This window comes from Tasmannia lanceolata, unplaced genomic scaffold (assembly GCF_043159265.1).
Source record: "Tasmannia lanceolata isolate RefF3 unplaced genomic scaffold, GAP_Taslan_0.1 ptg000036l, whole genome shotgun sequence".
NCBI classification, from domain to species: Eukaryota; Viridiplantae; Streptophyta; class Magnoliopsida; order Canellales; family Winteraceae; genus Tasmannia; species Tasmannia lanceolata.
The window spans coordinates 212501-219875 of NW_027518713.1; positions in this window are offsets into that span (position 1 = coordinate 212501).

Genomic DNA, 7375 nt, shown 5'->3' on the forward strand with positions numbered 1-7375 from the left:
AGTGCGCAAGGCTCGTGCCCAAGGCTAGTGCGCAAGGCTTGTGTGCAAGGCTAGTGCGATGGGCCAGTGCCCAAGGCTTGTGAGCAAGGCTTGTATGCATGGCTTGTGTGCAAGGCTTGTGTGCATGGCTTGTGCGCAAGGCTTGTGTCCAAGGCTTTTGTGCAAGGCTCGTGCGCAAGGCTAGTGTGCAAGGCTTGTGCGCATTGGCAGGTAGCCCACCACCATGCACGATCCAAATGCCACTCAAGCGACAACACGGTGCCAAGCCGGGCATGGTGTGCACTCAAAACCAATCAACGGACAGAGGTCATGCGTCATGGGGGGGATCTAGCAAGGCCATGGGGAAGGTCATGGAGGACCTTGGAAGCAAGCGCAAGACGAGAGCGAATCGAACAAGGGGCTAGGACGGGGCCTTGTGCCCATGGTCTTCGCAAGACTGCGTCCAAGGCGCCCGAAAGCCCAAGGGAACCCAAACCCGGCCGACACTTGCAATCGCACATGCTCTCTGCAACACACCATCAATGCCGCCCAACGGGGCCAGCACGAGCAGTCATCCGCAGTCCCCTGGCCCTGCGCACGTTTGTCTATGAAACCGAGCATCAATGCCACAGAAAGTGCCGGGGCGCCAGCTGGAGCCATCATCCGCGTTGCCATGGCTCGCTGTGGGACATGATCCCGCGAGAGGGGCGTGGGGCGCGAGCCGCCGCGCGCTCTCCTTTGGTCTCTCGTTCCCACGCGATTGGCGTGTGCATTTTAATATTGATTTGAATTCGTCTTTCCTGTGGACTTGGGATCACTAAGGCAATCCGAATTCCACACGAAAGAGACTGACAGAGTCGCCACCTAGATGTGGGATCTAGGACCCATAATTAACCAGAAATCTAGACTCGCTACCTGGTTACGAGAATGGAAGGTATGGGGAGTTATCCACCACATGCACCATTCTTGTCCGATAATCGGTCTTCGATTCCAAAAGCTAACTCTTTTAAATTTATTTTAAATGGCTCATTCAACTCTATGTTAATGTGCGAACTAAGTGACATGCATCCTAGAATCTAATTTCAATGTGAATCCTAGATGTGTATCTTGATTTATTAATTTGTCTGGATTCATTCTAAGTGAAAGTTCTCATAGAATTCTAATTTCATGGAAAGCCCTAAATGATTTGATTAAGCATTTACAAGAAAATTAATATCCAAAACACCACAATTTGTTGTGGTGCCGACTCGCGGGTGGTATGCCGTCAGACATCCAAGCTGCCTACGTACCCAAGCCTCACTGGGATCAGAGTCGACGTAGTTCGGTGCACCTAAGCCAAGCTACTTATGCCTAACTCAACTAGGACACCGACCTAGACAGAATTGACTGTTTCAACAGTTTTGAGAGAAGTTATTTAATTCAAGTTGAGGATTTTATTATCTTAGGATTTCATCTGAGATGCTATATGATTCTTATCTAAATGCAAATTGTTCCTTAGACTAATGCAGGTTTGCCTACATCCTAGGTTACTAGGCTCGTCTTAAGGAAAGATTGGGTGACTAGTGTGACTAGACCTATGGCACGGTTGTTATACATAACAAACGTCCGTGATGAGGCTGGACTCCTAACTCTAGGACTCCCTAAAACTTAGGACACGACACAACACTAGTGTTCCTAAATTGGGCTCTAATGGTTCTTAGATTGGAAACCATAATCCAATGGTTCCGGAAGACTCGAGACAAATCAATTCAAATTCTTGAAGTTAATTAATTTCAGATTTCATGGATTTTCGATTTATGGACACTTGAGGATTACCAATGGTTCTAGGGTTCACCAATTTCGGCCCAGAATAGCATCCAAGGAAGGGAATCGTGCGTTCTTTCCTTGCGCAATTTAATACTTAGGTTATAACATCTTATTGCCTGGCATATCTCAGGATTTCCGTGGACAGTAACCTCGGAGCCAACAACATGCTATAGCTTAAGTATTCAAATTGTTAAAGATCGGTTGCAATTGGGATACGATTATGGATGCACTGACCATTTTTCCAGGGAATTCTAATGATCCTAAGATTTCTGTTTCAATTGATTAAGGAGTTAATGTGTGACAGAGATTTAAGGTTCTTTAGAAATATTCAGATGATTTTCAATTAATTTCGGATTTTCAATGAATTTTATCAATTTTAAGCATATGAGCGGTTTTACAAGTGAAATTGTTGCAAATAAATTCGAAATGATTTGAAATTTCTACAGCAGCAAGATGAAAATGTATGTAGCTTACAGGATAAGTTTTGCATATTTTTACATTAAATTCACATTTAATCTTGATTAAACCATTAAATGTCCAGATTGCACAAATAACACAGAAACCACTAGAAATATGAATCTAAATTCAATGAAATTTATACATTAATAAGATATAAGTAAAAATAACATACTGAGAAAGTTTCATGAATTTTGGAAACCATTTACTATCAGTTTCAGATTTTTTAATTTTCAGACCAGATTATGAATTAACCCTACATCCCATATGAAAACAGATCCAAATCACTTGAAACTTTTACAGTAACTAGAAATGTGAGATTGAAGACTACTGTAAAAATTTTAAGAATTTAAGTTGTGATCTGATGTCAGTAACAATTCCTCCAAAAGCTGATAAATTTCAAAGAAAGCATAAAATAATATACCAAACAAATTCTCAAAATTCTCAAAATTTCATGGTAGAATGTACTGGTATCATATTAGTTTCCCACGAAATTTCATTAATTTTGGAATTCATTTAGTATATATTTTATTTTCGAAACACTCATGGAGATCATGATTTTGAGCATACATATTTAATTTTCAACTAAATCCAATTAAATACTAAAAATCATGCAAATATACCAAATAATTCTAGAAAAATCTAAAAATTAAGTACCTACCTGTGATCGAAATCCTCGCCGAATCCGAGAGCCGAAAAATTCGAAAATCGCACCGCCGCTTGATCCGCTTCCGCTTTCTTTCTCTTTTTCTTTGTTTTATTTTCTTTTATATTTTTTTTTATATGGAACAAGGGAGAGAGATGGGGAGAAACAAATAAGGAGAGAAAGTAGATAATGATAGTGTGAGAGTGAGAGAGTGAGAGATATTGAGGGAGAGAAAGAGAAAACTATCCAAAAACAATTTGTTCTTTTTTTTTTTCTCCTCCTCTCATCACCTCTCTTTATATAGTGAAAAACTTAGTGGAGAGGTGGAAATAAACAATGAGAATGGTGGGTGTGGTGGAGAATAATGGAAATAAACAATGAGAATGGTGGGTGTGGTGGAGAATAATGGAATATATAATGGTAATGGTGGGAATTGTGGTGGGGAATAATGGAATATATAATGTGAATGGTGGGTGTGGTGGAGAATAATGGAAATAAACAATGGTAATTGTGGGAATGGTGGTGGGAATAATGGAATATATAATGGTAATGGTGGGAATGGTGGTGGGAATAATGGAATATATAATGGTAATGGTGGGAATGGTGGTGGGGATAATGGAATATATAATGGTAATGGTGGGAATGGTGGTGGGAATAATGGAATATATAATGGTAATGGTGGGAATGGTGGTGGGGATAATGGAATATATAATGGTAATGGTGGGAATGGTGGTGGGGATAATGGAATATATAATGGTAATGGAGATAATGGTGTTATTTTAAAGGGAAAAATGAAGTTAGTGGAAATGGTAGAGAAAGTTAAGTCATGCTAATGGTGAGTCCCACATCAGCGGGTTCCGCACAAGCGGGTCCCACATCAGCGGGCCCTACACAAGCGGGTCCCACATCAGCGGGTCCCACACAAACGGGTCCCACATCAGCGGGTCCCACACAAACGGGTCCCACACTAGCAGGTCCCACACTAGCAGGTCCCACACCAGCGGGTCCCACACAAACGGGTACAAATTCTCCCTAGTTTAGATTTTTCTGAATAATCCTTCTCAACATTTAGCGGGAAAATGCGAAACACGACGGAAATGACCAAAAATATTTAGAAATGTAACAAACGGATGCGGGAAAGAAAGACATTGGAAAACCGACGGAAAACAAACCCTAATTTCTTTATCGATTAAGGTAGAGCAAAATGGGGTGTCTACAGATGCCCCTCTTTGGTAGAGATGACGTAGTCATCGAATACCAAAGTCAAAATGACAGAGCCATTTTGCGTAGCTTTAATCGACAAAAGACTCTACACAAAACGGAGCCTAGACGCAAACATTTACTACCTAATGCAAGACCCTAAATGAAATCCTAGAATTAGAACATAATAAGAAATCCTGATGCGGTGCCGTTCACAAACAGGCAACGAGAGAATGAGATACCAGTTTCGAATGGATTCCGAAGAGAAAGAACAAAGATCGTTCTCAAGCGGTTTTTAAAAGAAAATGAGACATCTTTCACAAGCGGGCTCAAGGAGGATAAGAGACCATTCACAAATGGACTCAGAAAATGAGGTACCGTTTACAAACGGGCTCAAAGAGAACACGGGACCATTCACAAATGGACTCGAGAAACGAGGCACCGTTCACAAACGGGCTCAAGGAGAACATGAGACCATTCACAAATGGACTCAGAAAATGAGGTACCGTTCACAAACGGGCTTAAGGAGAGGACGAGACCATTCACAAATGGACTCGAGAAACGAGGCACTGTTCACAAACGTGCTCAAGGAGAACATGAGACCATTCACAAATAGACTCAGAAAATGAGGTACCGTTCACAAACGGGCTCAAAGAGAAGACGAGACCATTCACAAATGGACTCGAGAAACGAGGCACCGTTCACAAACGGGTTTAAGGAGAAGACGAGACCATTCACAAATGGACTCGAGAAACGAGGCACCGTTCACAAACGGGCTCAAGGAGAATAAGAGACCATTCACAAATGGACTCAGAAAATGAGGTACCGTTCACAAACGGGCTCCAGGAGAAGACGAGACCATTCACAAATGGACTCGAGAAACGAGGCACCGTTCACAAACGGGCTTAAGGAGAAGACGAGACCATTCACAAATGGACTCGAGAAACGAGGCACCGTTCACAAACGGGCTCAAGGAGAACATGAGACCATTCATAAATGGACTCGAGAAATGAGGCACCGTTCACAAACGGGCTCAAAGAAACAAGATAGCTTCAACAACGAAGAATTTAGAGATTTTTCATAAACTTGAATTTGACGTAGGATTGGATTTGATGAATTTTTGATTTTTCAGAAATAAGGCACCGTCCACAAACGGGCTCAAGGAGGACATGAGATCATTCACAAATGGACTCAGAAAAATGAGACACCGTTCACAAACGGGTTCAAGGAGAAGACGGGACCATTCACAAATGGACTCGAGAAACGAGGCACCGTTCACAAACGGGCTCAAAGAAACAAGATAGCTTTGATTGATGAATTCAACAATGAAGAATTTAGAGTTTTTTCATGAACTTGAATTTGACATAGGATTGGATTTGATGAATTTTTGATTTTTCAGAAATAAGGCACCGTCCACAAACGGGCTCAAGGAGGACATGAGACCGTAAATGGACTCAGAAAAATGAGACGCCGTTCACAAACGGGTTCAAGGAGAAGACGAGACCATTTACAAATGGACTCGAGAAAAGAGGCACCGTTCACAAACAGGCTCAAAGAAACAAGATAGCTTTGATTGATGAATTCAATAACGAAGAATTTAGAGATTTTTCATGAACTTGAATTTGACATAGGATTGGATTTGATGAATTTTTGATTTTTCAGAAATAAGGCACCGTCCACAAACGGGCTCAAGGAGGACATGAGACCGTAAATGGACTCAGAAAAATGAGACACCGTTCACAAACGGGTTCAAGGAGAAGACGAGACCATTTACAAATGGACTCGAGAAAAGAGGCACCGTTCACAAACAGGCTCAAAGAAACAAGATAGCTTTGATTGATGAATTCAATAACGAAGAATTTAGAGATTTTTCATGAACTTGAATTTGACATAGGATTGGATTTGATGAATTTTTGATTTTTTTGAACTTAATGAAATCGAGGATGTTATAGATCGTGCCTGACAAAGATATCGGAAACTAGGACTTTGACGAATGATGAAACGGCAAACCGAAGAACCATTACTAACAAGAATGGATTAGAAACACTTTTATGAAACTTCAACAAGATTTTTCTCAAAGAGACTGCTGGTCTTGTCTTTGGGGATTTGGATGACTGAAACCTTGAACAAGACACTTGAAATTGGTAATCTAGAACAACGGCTCTCTTGGATATAATCATGGAAAAGTGGGACTTGCCTCTTGATAGGTGTTTAGATAAACATTTCTTGACCAGGAAAGTATTTAACTAACTGGAAGGAAATTCTGAATTTTAACGGTTCATCTTTCTGAGAAATTGGCTCGACCATCATTGCATCTGAGGCTCTTCCAAGCTTAAGATGCCTTCCTGGGGTATGATCTTTTTACGGAAGCTGGGCTTTCTGATGTTTCTACTTCTGAATTCTTCTGGGTTGATCATCTTTGAAATATAGCTGTTTGACTAGATTCTCGAACTTTTTCAGGTACAATCGCAGGGAGCTGACGAGGCCGGGCCTCCTTCACCGAGACAGTTGCATCATTTGGACATATGGATGACGATTGACTCTTTTTAAATAGAAAACTTAGATAAAAGGCACTACTCAAAGGATTGAGGAGCTCTAAAGGAGTGAACATAGAATAACAACGATTGATTAACTACACTGACAGACACAGTAATGCTTCTGACTTAGTTAACGTTTTATTTGGTAAGTCTATCCTTTCAAGGAATATTTTTTTCAATTGGTAAACACTGGACTTTTTCCTTAAAACAGTAATGCCTCAATGATTTAATTACAACTCCTAGGATTGCTTAGCTCCAATGCCCCCAGTTTTGAGGATGTCACTTGAATTTGTTTGAACTTCAATTGATCTTCAGTCCTGATACCGGCTGTAACCTTCTTATAAATTTGCTTGAACTTCAGTTGATCTTCAGTCTTGATACCGGCTGTAGCCTTCTTACAATGATTCTCTTACCATGACCAAGTCACCTCTTCAGGGTTTTTAACTTGGCGGACCGTGGTGGCCTTAACTTTTGCCTGAACCGCCCTTCTAGGTTTTCGATTCAGCAGGCTATCCCCTTAGCTTTTGCCTAAGCCGCCCTTTCGGGTTTTCAACTTAGCAGGGGAACGATCTTAAATTTTGCCTAAACCGCCCTTTCAGGTTTTCAGTCTAGCAGATCTTCAAACTCCGTTCCTTTTTTTTTCACTTTTTGTGTTTTCGGTACCTAGATCAATAATTCTGAACACTGGAAGGACTTTATAGGTAGGATAGGGTTTTTCAAAGAATGGCTTAAGGCTCGACAAAGATTTCGA